Source organism: Narcine bancroftii, chromosome 2 (assembly GCF_036971445.1).
Source record: "Narcine bancroftii isolate sNarBan1 chromosome 2, sNarBan1.hap1, whole genome shotgun sequence".
In the NCBI taxonomy this organism is placed as follows: domain Eukaryota; kingdom Metazoa; phylum Chordata; class Chondrichthyes; order Torpediniformes; family Narcinidae; genus Narcine; species Narcine bancroftii.
Window position 1 is genome coordinate 198,066,094 of NC_091470.1, and position 20,095 is coordinate 198,086,188.

A 20,095-nucleotide genomic window follows, 5' to 3' on the forward strand; every position below is an offset into this window, starting at 1 on the left:
GTCATCAGATATTCTGGTTGACCTTACATACATCTTGAACTGCTAGGTTTCTCCAACATAGTCTTAACTTCAAACACGGTGTTTGCAGACAATCCTGGTTTACCTTCTGTACAGTTTGATCTGCTGGGCTGCATGATCTTAACTTCAACCCCGGTGTCCGTAGACAATCCTGGTTGACCTTATGTACAATTTGACCTGCTGGGTTTCTCCTGCATGGTCCTAACGTCAACCCTTGTGTCCTCAGATTACCCTGGTTGACCTTCTATACAGTTGGAAATGCTGGGTTTCTCCTACATGGTCTTAAGTTCAACCCCGGTGTCTGTAGACAATCCTGGTTGACCTTATGTAGCGTTTGTCCTGCTGGGTTTCTCCTGCATGGTCTTCATTTCAAGCCTGGTGACTGTAGACTATACTGGTTGACCTTCTGTACAGTTTGACCTGCTGGGTGTCTCGTGCATGGTCTTACCTTCAACCCCAGTGTCCTCAGCCTATCCTGGTTGACCTTCTGTAGTGTTTGACCTGCTGTGTTTCTCCTCCATGGTCTTAACTTCAACCCTAGTCTCTGAAGACAATACTGGTTGAACTTATGTAAAGTTTGACCTGCTGGGTTTCTCCAGCATTGTAACTTTACTTCAACCACGGTGTCATCAGACTATTCTCGTTGACATTATGTAGAGTTTTACTTCCTGAGTTTCTCCAGCATGGTCTTAACTTCAACCCTGCTGCCCTCAGATTATCTTGGTTGACCTTCTGTAGTTTGACCTGTAGGGTTTCTTCATAATGGGTTTAATTTCAATCCTGGTGTCCTCCGATTATCCTGGGTAACCTTCTGTACAATTTGACCTGCTGGGTTCCTTCATCACGGTCTTAACTTCAACCCTGGTGTCCTCAGATTATCCTGGTTGACCTTCTGTACAGTTTGACCTGCTGGGTTTCTCCTACATGGCCTTAACTTCAACCCCGGTGTCTGTAGACAATCCTGGTTGACCTTATGTACAGTTTGACCAGCTGGTTTTTTCCAGCATGGTCTTAACTTCAACCCCAATGACCTCAGACTATGCTGGTTGACCTTCTGTAGAGTTTGACCTGCTGTATTTCTCCTCCATGGTCTTAACTTCAACCCTGGTGTCCTCAGATTATCCTGGTTGACCTTCTGTACAGTTTGACCTGCTGGGTTTCTCCTACATGGCCTTAACTTCAACCCCAGTGTCTGTAGACAATCCTGGTTGACCTTATGTACAGTTTGACCAGCTGGGTTCCTCCTGCATGGTCATAACTTCAAGCCTGGTGAATGTAGACTATACTGCTTGACCTTATGTACAATTTGACCAGCTGGTTTTTTCCAGCATGGTCTTAACTTCAACCCCAATGACCTCAGACTATGCTGGTTGACCTTCTGTAGAGTTTGACCTGCTGTATTTCTCCTCCATGGTCTTAACTTCAACCCTGGTGTCCTCACATTATCCTGGTTGACCTTAGGTACAGTTTGACCTGCTGGGTTTCTCCAGCATAGTCTTAACTTCAACGCCAGTGTCCTCAGACTATCCTGGTTGACCTTCTGTACGGTTTGACCTGCTGTGCTTCTCCTGCATGGTCTTAACTTGAACCCTGGTGTCCTCAGATTATCCTGGTTGACCTTCTGTCCTGTTTGACCTGCTGGGTTTCTTCATCATGGTCTTAACTTCAACCCTGGTGTCCTCAGCCTATCCTGGTTGACTTTCTGTGCAGTTTGACCTGCTGGGTTTCCCCATCATGGTCTGAACTTCAACCCTTGTGTCCTCAGATTATCCTGGTTTACCGTCTATACAGTTTGATCTGCTGGGTTTCTCCTGCATGGTCTTCACTTCAAGCCTGGTGACTGTAGACTATACTGGTTAACCTTATGTACAGTTTGACCTGCTGGGTTTCTCCAGCATGGTCTCAACTTCAACCACAGTGTCCTCAGACTATCCTGGTTGACCTTATGTACAGTTTGTCCTGCTGGGTTTCTCCTTCATTGGTTTTAACTTCAACCCTTGTTTCCTCAGATTATCCTGGTTTACTGTCTATACAGTTTGATCTGCTGGGTTTCTCCTGCATGGTCTTCACTTCAAGCCTGCTGACTGTAGACTATACGGGTTAACCTTATGTACAGTTTGACCTGTTGGGTTTCTCCAGCATGGTCTCAACTTCAACCACAGTGTCCTCAGACTATCCTGGTTCACCTTATGTACAGTTTGTCCTGCTGGGTTTCTCCTTCATTGGTTTTAACTATAACCCTGGTGTCCTCAGATTATCTTGGTTGACCTTCTGTATAGTTTGACCTGCAGGGTTTATTCATAATTGTTAACTTCAACCCTGGTCTCCTCAGACTATCCTGGTTCACCTTCTGTACAGTTTGACCTGCTGGGTTTCTCCTGCATGGTCCTAACTTCAACGCTGGTGACTGTAGACTATACTGTTTGACGTTATGTACAGTTTGACCTGCTGGGTTTCTACAGCATGGTCTTAACTTCAACCCCAGTGTCCTCAGACTATCGTGGTTGAACTTCTGTACAGTTTGACCTACTGGGTTTCTTCATAATGGTCTTAACTTCAACCCTGGTGTCTTCAGATTATCCTGGTTGACCTTCTGCACAGTTTGACCTGCAGGGTTTCTCCTACATGGTCTCAAGTTCAACCCCGGTGTCTGTAGACAATCCTGGTTGACCTTATGTAGCGTTTGTCCTGCTGGGTTTCTCCTGCATGGTCTTCATTTCAAGCCTGGTGACTGTAGACTATACTGGTTGACCTTCTGTACAGTTTGACCTGCTGGGTGTCTCGTGCATGGTCTTACCTTCAACCCCAGTGTCCTCAGCCTATCCTGGTTGACCTTATGTACAGTTTGACCTGCTGGGATTCTCCAGCATGGTCTTAACTTCAGCCCTGGTGACTGTAGACCATACTGGTTGACCTTATGTACAGTTTGACCTGCTGGGTTTCTCCAGCATGGTCTTAACTTCAACCCTGGTGTCCTCAGCCTATCCTGGTTGACCTTCTGTAAAATTTGACCTGCTGGGTTTCTCCTACATGGTCTTAACTTCAACCCTAGTCACTGAAGACAAAACTTGTTGAACTTATGTAAAGTTTGACCTGCTGGGTTTCTCCAGCATTGTATCTTTACTTCAACCGTGTCATCAGACTATTCTCGTTGACATTATGTAGAGTTTAACTTGCTGAGTTTCTCCAGAGTGGTCTTAACTTCAACCCTGGTGACTATACACTATACTGGTTGACCTTATGTACAGTTTGACCTGCTGGGCTTCTCCTGCATGGTTTTAACTTCATCGCTGGTCTCTGAAGACTATGCTGGTTGACCTTATGTACAGTTTGACCTGCTGGGTTTCTTCATCATGGTCTTAATTTCAATCCTGGTGTCCTCAGCCCATCCTGGTTGACATTCTGTGCAGTTTGACCTTCTGGGTTTCTCCTGCATGGTCTTCACTTCAACCCTGGTGACTGTAGACTATACTGGATGACCTTAATTACAGTTTGACCTGCAGGGTTTCACCAGCATGGTCTTAACTTCAACCCGTGTGTCATCAGACGATCCTGGCGTACCTTCTGCACAGTTTGACCTGCTGGAATTCTCCTATTTTATCTTAATTTCATCCCTGGTCTCTGAAGACAATACTGGCTGACCTTATGCACAGTTTGACCTGCTGGGTTTCTCCACCGTGATCTTAACTTCAACCCTGGTGACTGTAGATATCCTGGTTGACCTTATGTACAGTTTGACTTGCTGGGTTTCTCCAGCGTGGTCTTAACTTCAACCCCAATGTCCTCAGATTATCCTGGTTGACATTCTGTACAGTTTGACTTGCTGGGTTTCTCCAGCATGGTCTTAGCTTCAACCCCAGTGTCCTCAGATTATCCTGGTTGACCTTCTGTACAGTTTGACCTGCTCAGTTTCTCCTACATGGTCTTAACTTCAACCCCGGTGTCTGTAGACAATCCTGGTTGACCTTATGTACATTTTGACCTGCTGGGTTTCTCCTGCATGGTCTTCACTTCAACCCTGGTGACTGTAGACTATACTGGTTGACCTTAAGTACAGTTTGACCTGCAGGGTTTCTCCAGCATGATCTTAACTTCAACCCCTGTGTCTTCAGACTATCCTGGCGGACCTTCTGTACAGTTTGACCTGCTGGATTTCTTCCAATTGGTCTTAATTTCAGCCCTGGTCTCTGAAGACAATACTGGTTGACCTTATGTACGGTTTGACCTGCTGGGTTTCTTCATCATGGTCTTAACTTCAACCCTCGTGTCCTCAGACTATCCTGGTTGACTTTCTGTACAGTTTGAATTTTGGCTTTCTCCATCATGGTCTTAACTTAAACACTGGTGTCTTCAGCCTATCCTGGTTGACCTTCTGTACAGTTTAACCTGCTCGGTTTCTCCTGCATGGTCTTAACTTCAACGCTGGTGTCTGTAGACTATACTCGTTGACTTTATGTCCAGTTTCACCTGCTGGGTTTCTCCAGCATGCTCTTAACTTCAACCCAAGTGTCCTCAGACTATCCTGGTTCACCTTCTGTACAGTTTGACCTGCTGGGATTCTCCTTCATTGGTTTTAACTTCAACCCTGGTGTCCTCAGATTATCTTGGTTGACCTTCTGTACAGTTTGACGTGCAGCGTTTCTTCATAATGGTCTAAACGTCAACCCTGGTGCCCTCAGCCTATCCTGGTTGACCTTCTGTACAGTTTGACCTGCTCCGTTTCTCCATCATGGTCTTAACTTCAACCCTGCTGTCCTCAGACTATCCTGGTTGACCTTCTGTACAGTTTGACCTGCTGGGTTTCTTCATCATGGTCTTAACTTCAACCCTGGTGTCATCAGCCTATCCTGGTTGACCTTCTGTAAAATTTGACCTGCTGGGTTTCTCCTACATGGTCTTAACTTCAACCCTGCTGTCCTCAGACTATCCTGGTTGACCTTCTGTACAGTTTGACCTGCTGGGTTTCTTCATCATGGTCTTAACTTCAACCCTGGTGTCCTCAGACTATCCTGGTTGACTTTCTGTACAGTTTGAATTTTGGCTTTCTCCATCATGGTCTTAACTTAAACACTGGTGTCTTCAGCCTATCCTGGTTGACCTTCTGTACAGTTTAACCTGCTCGGTTTCTCCTGCATGGTCTTAACTTCAACGCTGGTGTCTGTAGACTATACTCGTTGACTTTATGTCCAGTTTCACCTGCTGGGTTTCTCCAGCATGCTCTTAACTTCAACCCAAGTGTCCTCAGACTATCCTGGTTCACCTTCTGTACAGTTTGACCTGCTGGGATTCTCCTTCATTGGTTTTAACTTCAACCCTGGTGTCCTCAGATTATCTTGGTTGACCTTCTGTACAGTTTGACGTGCAGCGTTTCTTCATAATGGTCTAAACGTCAACCCTGGTGCCCTCAGCCTATCCTGGTTGACCTTCTGTACAGTTTGACCTGCTCCGTTTCTCCATCATGGTCTTAACTTCAACCCTGCTGTCCTCAGACTATCCTGGTTGACCTTCTGTACAGTTTGACCTGCTGGGTTTCTTCATCATGGTCTTAACTTCAACCCTGGTGTCATCAGCCTATCCTGGTTGACCTTCTGTAAAATTTGACCTGCTGGGTTTCTCCTACATGGTCTTAACTTCAACCCCGGTGTCTGTAGACAATCCTGGTTGACCTTATGTACATTTTGACCTGCTGGGTTTCTCCTGCATGGTCTTCACTTCAACCCTGCTGTCCTCAGACTATCCTGGTTGACCTTCTGTACAGTTTGACCTGCTGGGTTTCTTCATCATGGTCTTAACTTCAACCCTGGTGTCCTCAGACTATCCTGGTTGACTTTCTGTACAGTTTGACTTTTGTGTTTCTCCATCATGGTCTTAACTTAAACCCTGGTGTCCTCAGCCTATCCTGGTTGACCTTCTGTACAGTTTGACCTGCTGGGTTTCTCCAGCATGGTCTTAACTTCAACCCCCGTGTCCTCAGACTACCCTGGTTCACCTTCTGTACAGTTTGACCTGCTGGGTTTCTACTTCATTTATTTTTAACTTCAACCCTGGTGTCCTCAGATTATCTTGGTTGACCTTCAGTACAGTTTGACCTGCATGGTTTCTTCATAATGATCTTAACTTCAACCCTGTTGTCCTCAGATTATCCTGGTTGACCTTCTGTACAGTTTGACCTGCAGGGTTTCTTCATAATGGTCGAAACCTCAACCCTGGTGTCATCAGCCTATCCTGGTTGACCTTCTGTAGTCTTAACTTCAACCCTGCTGTCCTCAGACTATCCTAGTTGACCTTCTGTACAGTTTGACCTGCTGGGTTTCTATATCATGGTCTTAACTTCAACCCTGGTGTCCTCAGCCTATCCTGGTTGACCTTCTGTAAAGTTTGACCTGCTGGGTTTCTCCTACATGGTCTTAACTTCAACCCTCGTGTCCTCAGACTATCCTGGTTGACTTTCTGTACAGTTTGACTTTTGGGTTTCTCCATCATGGTCTTAACTTAAACCCTGGTGTCCTTAGCCTATCCTGGTTGACCTTCTGTAGAGTTTGACCTGCTGTGTTTCTCCTCCATGGTCTTAACTTCAACCCTAGTCTCTGAAGACAATACTGGTTGAACTTATGTAAAGTTTGACCTGCTGGGTTTCTCCAGCATTGTAACTTTACTTCAACCACGGTGTCATCAGACTATTCTTGTTGACATTATGTAGAGTTTAACTTCCTGAGTTTCTCCAGCATGGTCTTAAATTCAACCCTGCTGTCCTCAGACTATCCTGGTTGACCTTATGTACAGTTTGACCTGCTGGGTTCCTCCTGCATGGTCATAACTTCAAGCCTGGTGAATGTAGACTATACTGCTTGACCTTAAGTACAATTTGACCAGCTGGTTTTTTCCAGCATGGTCTTAAGTTCAACCCGTGTCCTCTGACTATCCTGGTTGACCTTCTGTACAGATTGACCTGCTGGGTTTCACCAGGATTGTGTCTTTACTTCAATAATGGTGTCAGCAGACTATTCTGGTTGACCTGATGCAGATTTCAACCTGCTGAGTTTCTCCAGCATGGTCCTAACTTCAACACTGGTGTCAGCAGACAATCCTGGTTGGCCTTATGTACAGTGTGAGCTGCTGGATTTCTCGAGCATGTTCTTAACTTCAACCCCGGTGTCTGTAGACAATCCTGGTTTACCTTCTGTACAGTTTGATCTGCTGGGTTTCATGGTCTTAACTTCAACCTTGGAGCCCTCAGATTATCCTGGTTGATCTTCTGTACAGTTTGACCTGCTGGGTTTCACCATCATGGGTTGACTTCAACCCTTGTGTCATTAGACAATCCTGGTAGACCTTCTGTACACTTTGATGTGCTGAGCTTCACGTTCTTAACTTTAACCTCCGTGTCTGCAGACAATCCTGGTTGACCTTCTGTACAGTTTCACATGTTGGCTTTCTCAATCATGGTTTTATCTTCAACCCACGTGTCCTCACACTATCCTGCTTGAACTTCTGTACAGTTTGACCTGCTGAGTTGCTCATGCATGGTCTAAACCTCAACCCCGGTGTCCTCAAATTATCCTGTTTGACCTTCTGTACAGTTTGACATGTTGGGCTTATCCATCATGGTCCTAACTTCAACCCTGGTGTCCGCAGACTATCCTGGTTGACGTTTTGTACAGTTTGTCCTGCTGAGTTTCTCCTGCATGGTCTAAAATTCAACCCACATGTCTTCAAACTATCCTTGTTGACCTTCTGTACAGTTTAACCTGCTTGGCTTCTCCATCATGGTCCTAACTTCAACCATGGTCTCTGTAGACAATACTGGTTGACCTTATGTACAGTTTGACCTGTTAGATATCTCCAGCATGGTCTTAACTTCAACCCTGCTGGCTGTAGACAATGCTGGTTGACCTTATATACTGTTTGACCTGCTGGGTTTCTCCATCTTGGAATTAAGTTCAACCCCAATGTCATCAGATATTCTGGTTGACCTTACATACATCTTGAACTGCTAGGTTTCTCCAACATAGTCTTAACTTCAAACACGGTGTTTGCAGACAATCCTGGTTTACCTTCTGTACAGTTTGATCTGCTGGGCTGCATGATCTTAACTTCAACCCCGGTGTCCGTAGACAATCCTGGTTGACCTTATGTACAATTTGACCTCCTGGGTTTCTCCTGCATGGTCCTAACGTCAACCCTTGAGTCCTCAGATTACCCTGGTTGACCTTCTATACAGTTGGAAATGCTGGGTTTCTCCTACATGGTCTTAAGTTCAACCCCGGTGTCTGTAGACAATCCTGGTTGACCTTATGTAGCGTTTGTCCTGCTGGGTTTCTCCTGCATGGTCTTCATTTCAAGCCTGGTGACTGTAGACTATACTGGTTGACCTTCTGTACAGTTTGACCTGCTGGGTGTCTCGTGCATGGTCTTACCTTCAACCCCAGTGTCCTCAGCCTATCCTGGTTGACCTTCTGTAGAGTTTGACCTGCTGTGTTTCTCCTCCCTGGTCTTAACTTCAACCCTAGTCTCTGAAGACAATACTGGTTGAACTTATGTAAAGTTTGACCTGCTGGGTTTCTCCAGCATTGTAACTTTACTTCAACCACGGTGTCATCAGACTATTCTCGTTGACATTATGTAGAGTTTAACTTCCTGAGTTTCTCCAGCATGGTCTTAACTTCAACCCTGCTGCCCTCAGATTATCTTGGTTGACCTTCTGTAGTTTGACCTGTAGGGTTTCTTCATAATGGGTTTAATTTCAATCCTGGTGTCCTCCGATTATCCTGGGTAACCTTCTGTACAATTTGACCTGCTGGGTTCCTTCATCACGGTCTTAACTTCAACCCTGGTGTCCTCAGATTATCCTGGTTGACCTTCTGTACAGTTTGACCTGCTGAATTTCTCCTACATGGCCTTAACTTCACCCCCGGTGTCTGTAGACAATCCTGGTTGACCTTATGTACAGTTTGACCAGCTGGGTTCCTCCTGCATGGTCATAACTTCAAGCCTGGTGAATGTAGACTATACTGCTTGACCTTATGTACAATTTGACCAGCTGGTTTTTTCCAGCATGGTCTTAACTTCAACCCCAATGACCTCAGACTATGCTGGTTGACCTTCTGTAGAGTTTGACCTGCTGTGTTTCTCCTCCATGGTCTTAACTTCAACCCTGGTGTCCTCACATTATCCTGGTTGACCTTATGTACAGTTTGACCTGCTGGGTTTCTCCTGCATGGTCTTAACTTCAACCCTGGTGACTGTAGACTATACTGTTGACCTTATGTACAGTTTGACCTGCTGGGTTTCTCCAGCCTAGTCTTAACTTCAACGCCAGTGTCCTCAGACTATCCTGGTTGACCTTCTGTACGGTTTGACCTGCTGTGCTTCTCCTGCATGGTCTTAACTTGAACCCTGGTGTCCTCAGATTATCTTGGTTGACCTTCTGTCCTGTTTGACCTGCTGGGTTTCTTCATCATGGTCTTAACTTCAACCCTGGTGTCCTCAGCCTATCCTGGTTGACCTTCTGTGCAGTTTGACCTGCTGGGTTTCCCCATCATGGTCTGAACTTCAACCCTTGTGTCCTCAGATTATCCTGGTTTACCGTCTATACAGTTTGATCTGCTGGGTTTCTCCTGCATGGTCTTCACTTCAAGCCTGGTGACTGTAGACTATACTGGTTAACCTTATGTACAGTTTGACCTGCTGGGTTTCTCCAGCATGGTCTCAACTTCAACCACAGTGTCCTCAGACTATCCTGGTTGACCTTATGTACAGTTTGTCCTGCTGGGTTTCTCCTTCATTGGTTTTAACTTCAACCCTTGTTTCCTCAGATTATCCTGGTTTACTGTCTATACAGTTTGATCTGCTGGGTTTCTCCTGCATGGTCTTCACTTCAAGCCTGCTGACTGTAGACTATACGGGTTAACCTTATGTACAGTTTGACCTGTTGGGTTTCTCCAGCATGGTCTCAACTTCAACCACAGTGTCCTCAGACTATCCTGGTTCACCTTATGTACAGTTTGTCCTGCTGGGTTTCTCCTTCATTGGTTTTAACTATAACCCTGGTGTCCTCAGATTATCTTGGTTGACCTTCTGTATAGTTTGACCTGCAGGGTTTATTCATAATTGTTAACTTCAACCCTGGTCTCCTCAGACTATCCTGGTTCACCTTCTGTACAGTTTGACCTGCTGGGTTTCTCCTGCATGGTCCTAACTTCAACGCTGGTGACTGTAGACTATACTGTTTGACGTTATGTACAGTTTGACCTGCTGGGTTTCTACAGCATGGTCTTAACTTCAACCCCAGTGTCCTCAGACTATCGTGGTTGAACTTCTGTACAGTTTGACCTACTAGGTTTCTTCATAATGGTCTTAACTTCAACCCTGGTGTCTTCAGATTATCCTGGTTGACCTTCTGCACAGTTTGACCTGCAGGGTTTCTCCTACATGGTCTCAAGTTCAACCCCGGTGTCTGTAGACAATCCTGGTTGACCTTATGTAGCGTTTGTCCTGCTGGGTTTCTCCTGCATGGTCTTCATTTCAAGCCTGGTGACTGTAGACTATACTGGTTGACCTTCTGTACAGTTTGACCTGCTGAGTTGCTCATGCATGGTCTAAACCTCAACCCCGGTGTCCTCAAATTATCCTGTTTGACCTTCTGTACAGTTTGACATGTTGGGCTTCTCCATCATGGTCCTAACTTCAACCCTGGTGTCCGCAGACTATCCTGGTTGACGTTTTGTACAGTTTGGCCTGCTGAGTTTCTCCTGCATGGTCTAAAATTCAACCCACATGTCTTCAAACTATCCTTGTTGACCTTCTGTACAGTTTAACCTGCTTGGCTTCTCCATCATAGTCCTAACTTCAACCATGGTCTCTGTAGACAATACTGGTTGACCTTATGTACAGTTTGACCTGTTAGATATCTCCACCATGGTCTTAACTTCAACCCTGCTGGCTGTAGACAATGCTGGATGACCTTATATACTGTTTGACCTGCTGGGTTTCTCCATCTTGGAATTAAGTTCAACCCCAATGTCATCAGATATTCTGGTTGACCTTACATACATCTTGAACTGCTAGGTTTCTCCAACATAGTCTTAACTTCAAACACGGTGTTTGCAGACAATCCTGGTTTACCTTCTGTACAGTTTGATCTGCTGGGCTGCATGATCTTAACTTCAACCCCGGTGTCCGTAGACAATCCTGGTTGACCTTATGTACAATTTGACCTGCTGGGTTTCTCCTGCATGGTCCTAACGTCAACCCTTGTGTCCTCAGATTACCCTGGTTGACCTTCTATACAGTTGGAAATGCTGGGTTTCTCCTACATGGTCTTAAGTTCAACCCCGGTGTCTGTAGACAATCCTGGTTGACCTTATGTAGCGTTTGTCCTGCTGGGTTTCTCCTGCATGGTCTTCATTTCAAGCCTGGTGACTGTAGACTATACTGGTTGACCTTCTGTACAGTTTGACCTGCTGGGTGTCTCGTGCATGGTCTTACCTTCAACCCCAGTGTCCTCAGCCTATCCTGGTTGACCTTCTGTAGTGTTTGACCTGCTGTGTTTCTCCTCCATGGTCTTAACTTCAACCCTAGTCTCTGAAGACAATACTGGTTGAACTTATGTAAAGTTTGACCTGCTGGGTTTCTCCAGCATTGTAACTTTACTTCAACCACGGTGTCATCAGACTATTCTCGTTGACATTATGTAGAGTTTTACTTCCTGAGTTTCTCCAGCATGGTCTTAACTTCAACCCTGCTGCCCTCAGATTATCTTGGTTGACCTTCTGTAGTTTGACCTGTAGGGTTTCTTCATAATGGGTTTAATTTCAATCCTGGTGTCCTCCGATTATCCTGGGTAACCTTCTGTACAATTTGACCTGCTGGGTTCCTTCATCACGGTCTTAACTTCAACCCTGGTGTCCTCAGATTATCCTGGTTGACCTTCTGTACAGTTTGACCTGCTGGGTTTCTCCTACATGGCCTTAACTTCAACCCCGGTGTCTGTAGACAATCCTGGTTGACCTTATGTACAGTTTGACCAGCTGGTTTTTTCCAGCATGGTCTTAACTTCAACCCCAATGACCTCAGACTATGCTGGTTGACCTTCTGTAGAGTTTGACCTGCTGTATTTCTCCTCCATGGTCTTAACTTCAACCCTGGTGTCCTCAGATTATCCTGGTTGACCTTCTGTACAGTTTGACCTGCTGGGTTTCTCCTACATGGCCTTAACTTCAACCCCAGTGTCTGTAGACAATCCTGGTTGACCTTATGTACAGTTTGACCAGCTGGGTTCCTCCTGCATGGTCATAACTTCAAGCCTGGTGAATGTAGACTATACTGCTTGACCTTATGTACAATTTGACCAGCTGGTTTTTTCCAGCATGGTCTTAACTTCAACCCCAATGACCTCAGACTATGCTGGTTGACCTTCTGTAGAGTTTGACCTGCTGTATTTCTCCTCCATGGTCTTAACTTCAACCCTGGTGTCCTCACATTATCCTGGTTGACCTTAGGTACAGTTTGACCTGCTGGGTTTCTCCAGCATAGTCTTAACTTCAACGCCAGTGTCCTCAGACTATCCTGGTTGACCTTCTGTACGGTTTGACCTGCTGTGCTTCTCCTGCATGGTCTTAACTTGAACCCTGGTGTCCTCAGATTATCCTGGTTGACCTTCTGTCCTGTTTGACCTGCTGGGTTTCTTCATCATGGTCTTAACTTCAACCCTGGTGTCCTCAGCCTATCCTGGTTGACTTTCTGTGCAGTTTGACCTGCTGGGTTTCCCCATCATGGTCTGAACTTCAACCCTTGTGTCCTCAGATTATCCTGGTTTACCGTCTATACAGTTTGATCTGCTGGGTTTCTCCTGCATGGTCTTCACTTCAAGCCTGGTGACTGTAGACTATACTGGTTAACCTTATGTACAGTTTGACCTGCTGGGTTTCTCCAGCATGGTCTCAACTTCAACCACAGTGTCCTCAGACTATCCTGGTTGACCTTATGTACAGTTTGTCCTGCTGGGTTTCTCCTTCATTGGTTTTAACTTCAACCCTTGTTTCCTCAGATTATCCTGGTTTACTGTCTATACAGTTTGATCTGCTGGGTTTCTCCTGCATGGTCTTCACTTCAAGCCTGCTGACTGTAGACTATACGGGTTAACCTTATGTACAGTTTGACCTGTTGGGTTTCTCCAGCATGGTCTCAACTTCAACCACAGTGTCCTCAGACTATCCTGGTTCACCTTATGTACAGTTTGTCCTGCTGGGTTTCTCCTTCATTGGTTTTAACTATAACCCTGGTGTCCTCAGATTATCTTGGTTGACCTTCTGTATAGTTTGACCTGCAGGGTTTATTCATAATTGTTAACTTCAACCCTGGTCTCCTCAGACTATCCTGGTTCACCTTCTGTACAGTTTGACCTGCTGGGTTTCTCCTGCATGGTCCTAACTTCAACGCTGGTGACTGTAGACTATACTGTTTGACGTTATGTACAGTTTGACCTGCTGGGTTTCTACAGCATGGTCTTAACTTCAACCCCAGTGTCCTCAGACTATCGTGGTTGAACTTCTGTACAGTTTGACCTACTGGGTTTCTTCATAATGGTCTTAACTTCAACCCTGGTGTCTTCAGATTATCCTGGTTGACCTTCTGCACAGTTTGACCTGCAGGGTTTCTCCTACATGGTCTCAAGTTCAACCCCGGTGTCTGTAGACAATCCTGGTTGACCTTATGTAGCGTTTGTCCTGCTGGGTTTCTCCTGCATGGTCTTCATTTCAAGCCTGGTGACTGTAGACTATACTGGTTGACCTTCTGTACAGTTTGACCTGCTGGGTGTCTCGTGCATGGTCTTACCTTCAACCCCAGTGTCCTCAGCCTATCCTGGTTGACCTTATGTACAGTTTGACCTGCTGGGATTCTCCAGCATGGTCTTAACTTCAGCCCTGGTGACTGTAGACCATACTGGTTGACCTTATGTACAGTTTGACCTGCTGGGTTTCTCCAGCATGGTCTTAACTTCAACCCTGGTGTCCTCAGCCTATCCTGGTTGACCTTCTGTAAAATTTGACCTGCTGGGTTTCTCCTACATGGTCTTAACTTCAACCCTAGTCACTGAAGACAAAACTTGTTGAACTTATGTAAAGTTTGACCTGCTGGGTTTCTCCAGCATTGTATCTTTACTTCAACCGTGTCATCAGACTATTCTCGTTGACATTATGTAGAGTTTAACTTGCTGAGTTTCTCCAGAGTGGTCTTAACTTCAACCCTGGTGACTATACACTATACTGGTTGACCTTATGTACAGTTTGACCTGCTGGGCTTCTCCTGCATGGTTTTAACTTCATCGCTGGTCTCTGAAGACTATGCTGGTTGACCTTATGTACAGTTTGACCTGCTGGGTTTCTTCATCATGGTCTTAATTTCAATCCTGGTGTCCTCAGCCCATCCTGGTTGACATTCTGTGCAGTTTGACCTTCTGGGTTTCTCCTGCATGGTCTTCACTTCAACCCTGGTGACTGTAGACTATACTGGATGACCTTAATTACAGTTTGACCTGCAGGGTTTCACCAGCATGGTCTTAACTTCAACCCGTGTGTCATCAGACGATCCTGGCGTACCTTCTGCACAGTTTGACCTGCTGGAATTCTCCTATTTTATCTTAATTTCATCCCTGGTCTCTGAAGACAATACTGGCTGACCTTATGCACAGTTTGACCTGCTGGGTTTCTCCACCGTGATCTTAACTTCAACCCTGGTGACTGTAGATATCCTGGTTGACCTTATGTACAGTTTGACTTGCTGGGTTTCTCCAGCGTGGTCTTAACTTCAACCCCAATGTCCTCAGATTATCCTGGTTGACATTCTGTACAGTTTGACTTGCTGGGTTTCTCCAGCATGGTCTTAGCTTCAACCCCAGTGTCCTCAGATTATCCTGGTTGACCTTCTATACAGTTTGACCTGCTCAGTTTCTCCTACATGGTCTTAACTTCAACCCCGGTGTCTGTAGACAATCCTGGTTGACCTTATGTACATTTTGACCTGCTGGGTTTCTCCTGCATGGTCTTCACTTCAACCCTGGTGACTGTAGACTATACTGGTTGACCTTAAGTACAGTTTGACCTGCAGGGTTTCTCCAGCATGATCTTAACTTCAACCCCTGTGTCTTCAGACTATCCTGGCGGACCTTCTGTACAGTTTGACCTGCTGGATTTCTTCCAATTGGTCTTAATTTCAGCCCTGGTCTCTGAAGACAATACTGGTTGACCTTATGTACGGTTTGACCTGCTGGGTTTCTTCATCATGGTCTTAACTTCAACCCTCGTGTCCTCAGACTATCCTGGTTGACTTTCTGTACAGTTTGAATTTTGGCTTTCTCCATCATGGTCTTAACTTAAACACTGGTGTCTTCAGCCTATCCTGGTTGACCTTCTGTACAGTTTAACCTGCTCGGTTTCTCCTGCATGGTCTTAACTTCAACGCTGGTGTCTGTAGACTATACTCGTTGACTTTATGTCCAGTTTCACCTGCTGGGTTTCTCCAGCATGCTCTTAACTTCAACCCAAGTGTCCTCAGACTATCCTGGTTCACCTTCTGTACAGTTTGACCTGCTGGGATTCTCCTTCATTGGTTTTAACTTCAACCCTGGTGTCCTCAGATTATCTTGGTTGACCTTCTGTACAGTTTGACGTGCAGCGTTTCTTCATAATGGTCTAAACGTCAACCCTGGTGCCCTCAGCCTATCCTGGTTGACCTTCTGTACAGTTTGACCTGCTCCGTTTCTCCATCATGGTCTTAACTTCAACCCTGCTGTCCTCAGACTATCCTGGTTGACCTTCTGTACAGTTTGACCTGCTGGGTTTCTTCATCATGGTCTTAACTTCAACCCTGGTGTCATCAGCCTATCCTGGTTGACCTTCTGTAAAATTTGACCTGCTGGGTTTCTCCTACATGGTCTTAACTTCAACCCTGCTGTCCTCAGACTATCCTGGTTGACCTTCTGTACAGTTTGACCTGCTGGGTTTCTTCATCATGGTCTTAACTTCAACCCTGGTGTCCTCAGACTATCCTGGTTGACTTTCTGTACAGTTTGAATTTTGGCTTTCTCCATCATGGTCTTAACTTAAACACTGGTGTCTTCAGCCTATCCTGGTTGACCTTCTGTACAGTTTAACCTGCTCGGTTTCTCCTGCATGGTCTTAACTTCAACGCTGGTGTCTGTAGACTATACTCGTTGACTTTATGTCCAGTTTCACCTGCTGGGTTTCTCCAGCATGCTCTTAACTTCAACCCAAGTGTCCTCAGACTATCCTGGTTCACCTTCTGTACAGTTTGACCTGCTGGGATTCTCCTTCATTGGTTTTAACTTCAACCCTGGTGTCCTCAGATTATCTTGGTTGACCTTCTGTACAGTTTGACGTGCAGCGTTTCTTCATAATGGTCTAAACGTCAACCCTGGTGCCCTCAGCCTATCCTGGTTGACCTTCTGTACAGTTTGACCTGCTCCGTTTCTCCATCATGGTCTTAACTTCAACCCTGCTGTCCTCAGACTATCCTGGTTGACCTTCTGTACAGTTTGACCTGCTGGGTTTCTTCATCATGGTCTTAACTTCAACCCTGGTGTCATCAGCCTATCCTGGTTGACCTTCTGTAAAATTTGACCTGCTGGGTTTCTCCTACATGGTCTTAACTTCAACCCCGGTGTCTGTAGACAATCCTGGTTGACCTTATGTACATTTTGACCTGCTGGGTTTCTCCTGCATGGTCTTCACTTCAACCCTGCTGTCCTCAGACTATCCTGGTTGACCTTCTGTACAGTTTGACCTGCTGGGTTTCTTCATCATGGTCTTAACTTCAACCCTGGTGTCCTCAGACTATCCTGGTTGACTTTCTGTACAGTTTGACTTTTGTGTTTCTCCATCATGGTCTTAACTTAAACCCTGGTGTCCTCAGCCTATCCTGGTTGACCTTCTGTACAGTTTGACCTGCTGGGTTTCTCCAGCATGGTCTTAACTTCAACCCCCGTGTCCTCAGACTACCCTGGTTCACCTTCTGTACAGTTTGACCTGCTGGGTTTCTACTTCATTTATTTTTAACTTCAACCCTGGTGTCCTCAGATTATCTTGGTTGACCTTCAGTACAGTTTGACCTGCATGGTTTCTTCATAATGATCTTAACTTCAACCCTGTTGTCCTCAGATTATCCTGGTTGACCTTCTGTACAGTTTGACCTGCAGGGTTTCTTCATAATGGTCGAAACCTCAACCCTGGTGTCATCAGCCTATCCTGGTTGACCTTCTGTAGTCTTAACTTCAACCCTGCTGTCCTCAGACTATCCTAGTTGACCTTCTGTACAGTTTGACCTGCTGGGTTTCTATATCATGGTCTTAACTTCAACCCTGGTGTCCTCAGCCTATCCTGGTTGACCTTCTGTAAAGTTTGACCTGCTGGGTTTCTCCTACATGGTCTTAACTTCAACCCTCGTGTCCTCAGACTATCCTGGTTGACTTTCTGTACAGTTTGACTTTTGGGTTTCTCCATCATGGTCTTAACTTAAACCCTGGTGTCCTTAGCCTATCCTGGTTGACCTTCTGTAGAGTTTGACCTGCTGTGTTTCTCCTCCATGGTCTTAACTTCAACCCTAGTCTCTGAAGACAATACTGGTTGAACTTATGTAAAGTTTGACCTGCTGGGTTTCTCCAGCATTGTAACTTTACTTCAACCACGGTGTCATCAGACTATTCTTGTTGACATTATGTAGAGTTTAACTTCCTGAGTTTCTCCAGCATGGTCTTAAATTCAACCCTGCTGTCCTCAGACTATCCTGGTTGACCTTATGTACAGTTTGACCTGCTGGGTTCCTCCTGCATGGTCATAACTTCAAGCCTGGTGAATGTAGACTATACTGCTTGACCTTAAGTACAATTTGACCAGCTGGTTTTTTCCAGCATGGTCTTAAGTTCAACCCGTGTCCTCTGACTATCCTGGTTGACCTTCTGTACAGATTGACCTGCTGGGTTTCACCAGGATTGTGTCTTTACTTCAATAATGGTGTCAGCAGACTATTCTGGTTGACCTGATGCAGATTTCAACCTGCTGAGTTTCTCCAGCATGGTCCTAACTTCAACACTGGTGTCAGCAGACAATCCTGGTTGGCCTTATGTACAGTGTGAGCTGCTGGATTTCTCGAGCATGTTCTTAACTTCAACCCCGGTGTCTGTAGACAATCCTGGTTTACCTTCTGTACAGTTTGATCTGCTGGGTTTCATGGTCTTAACTTCAACCTTGGAGCCCTCAGATTATCCTGGTTGATCTTCTGTACAGTTTGACCTGCTGGGTTTCACCATCATGGGTTGACTTCAACCCTTGTGTCATTAGACAATCCTGGTAGACCTTCTGTACACTTTGATGTGCTGAGCTTCACGTTCTTAACTTTAACCTCCGTGTCTGCAGACAATCCTGGTTGACCTTCTGTACAGTTTCACATGTTGGCTTTCTCAATCATGGTTTTATCTTCAACCCACGTGTCCTCACACTATCCTGCTTGAACTTCTGTACAGTTTGACCTGCTGAGTTGCTCATGCATGGTCTAAACCTCAACCCCGGTGTCCTCAAATTATCCTGTTTGACCTTCTGTACAGTTTGACATGTTGGGCTTATCCATCATGGTCCTAACTTCAACCCTGGTGTCCGCAGACTATCCTGGTTGACGTTTTGTACAGTTTGTCCTGCTGAGTTTCTCCTGCATGGTCTAAAATTCAACCCACATGTCTTCAAACTATCCTTGTTGACCTTCTGTACAGTTTAACCTGCTTGGCTTCTCCATCATGGTCCTAACTTCAACCATGGTCTCTGTAGACAATACTGGTTGACCTTATGTACAGTTTGACCTGTTAGATATCTCCAGCATGGTCTTAACTTCAACCCTGCTGGCTGTAGACAATGCTGGTTGACCTTATATACTGTTTGACCTGCTGGGTTTCTCCATCTTGGAATTAAGTTCAACCCCAATGTCATCAGATATTCTGGTTGACCTTACATACATCTTGAACTGCTAGGTTTCTCCAACATAGTCTTAACTTCAAACACGGTGTTTGCAGACAATCCTGGTTTACCTTCTGTACAGTTTGATCTGCTGGGCTGCATGATCTTAACTTCAACCCCGGTGTCCGTAGACAATCCTGGTTGACCTTATGTACAATTTGACCTCCTGGGTTTCTCCTGCATGGTCCTAACGTCAACCCTTGAGTCCTCAGATTACCCTGGTTGACCTTCTATACAGTTGGAAATGCTGGGTTTCTCCTACATGGTCTTAAGTTCAACCCCGGTGTCTGTAGACAATCCTGGTTGACCTTATGTAGCGTTTGTCCTGCTGGGTTTCTCCTGCATGGTCTTCATTTCAAGCCTGGTGACTGTAGACTATACTGGTTGACCTTCTGTACAGTTTGACCTGCTGGGTGTCTCGTGCATGGTCTTACCTTCAACCCCAGTGTCCTCAGCCTATCCTGGTTGACCTTCTGTAGAGTTTGACCTGCTGTGTTTCTCCTCCCTGGTCTTAACTTCAACCCTAGTCTCTGAAGACAATACTGGTTGAACTTATGTAAAGTTTGACCTGCTGGGTTTCTCCAGCATTGTAACTTTACTTCAACCACGGTGTCATCAGACTATTCTCGTTGACATTATGTAGAGTTTAACTTCCTGAGTTTCTCCAGCATGGTCTTAACTTCAACCCTGCTGCCCTCAGATTATCTTGGTTGACCTTCTGTAGTTTGACCTGTAGGGTTTCTTCATAATGGGTTTAATTTCAATCCTGGTGTCCTCCGATTATCCTGGGTAACCTTCTGTACAATTTGACCTGCTGGGTTCCTTCATCACGGTCTTAACTTCAACCCTGGTGTCCTCAGATTATCCTGGTTGACCTTCTGTACAGTTTGACCTGCTGAATTTCTCCTACATGGCCTTAACTTCACCCCCGGTGTCTGTAGACAATCCTGGTTGACCTTATGTACAGTTTGACCAGCTGGGTTCCTCCTGCATGGTCATAACTTCAAGCCTGGTGAATGTAGACTATACTGCTTGACCTTATGTACAATTTGACC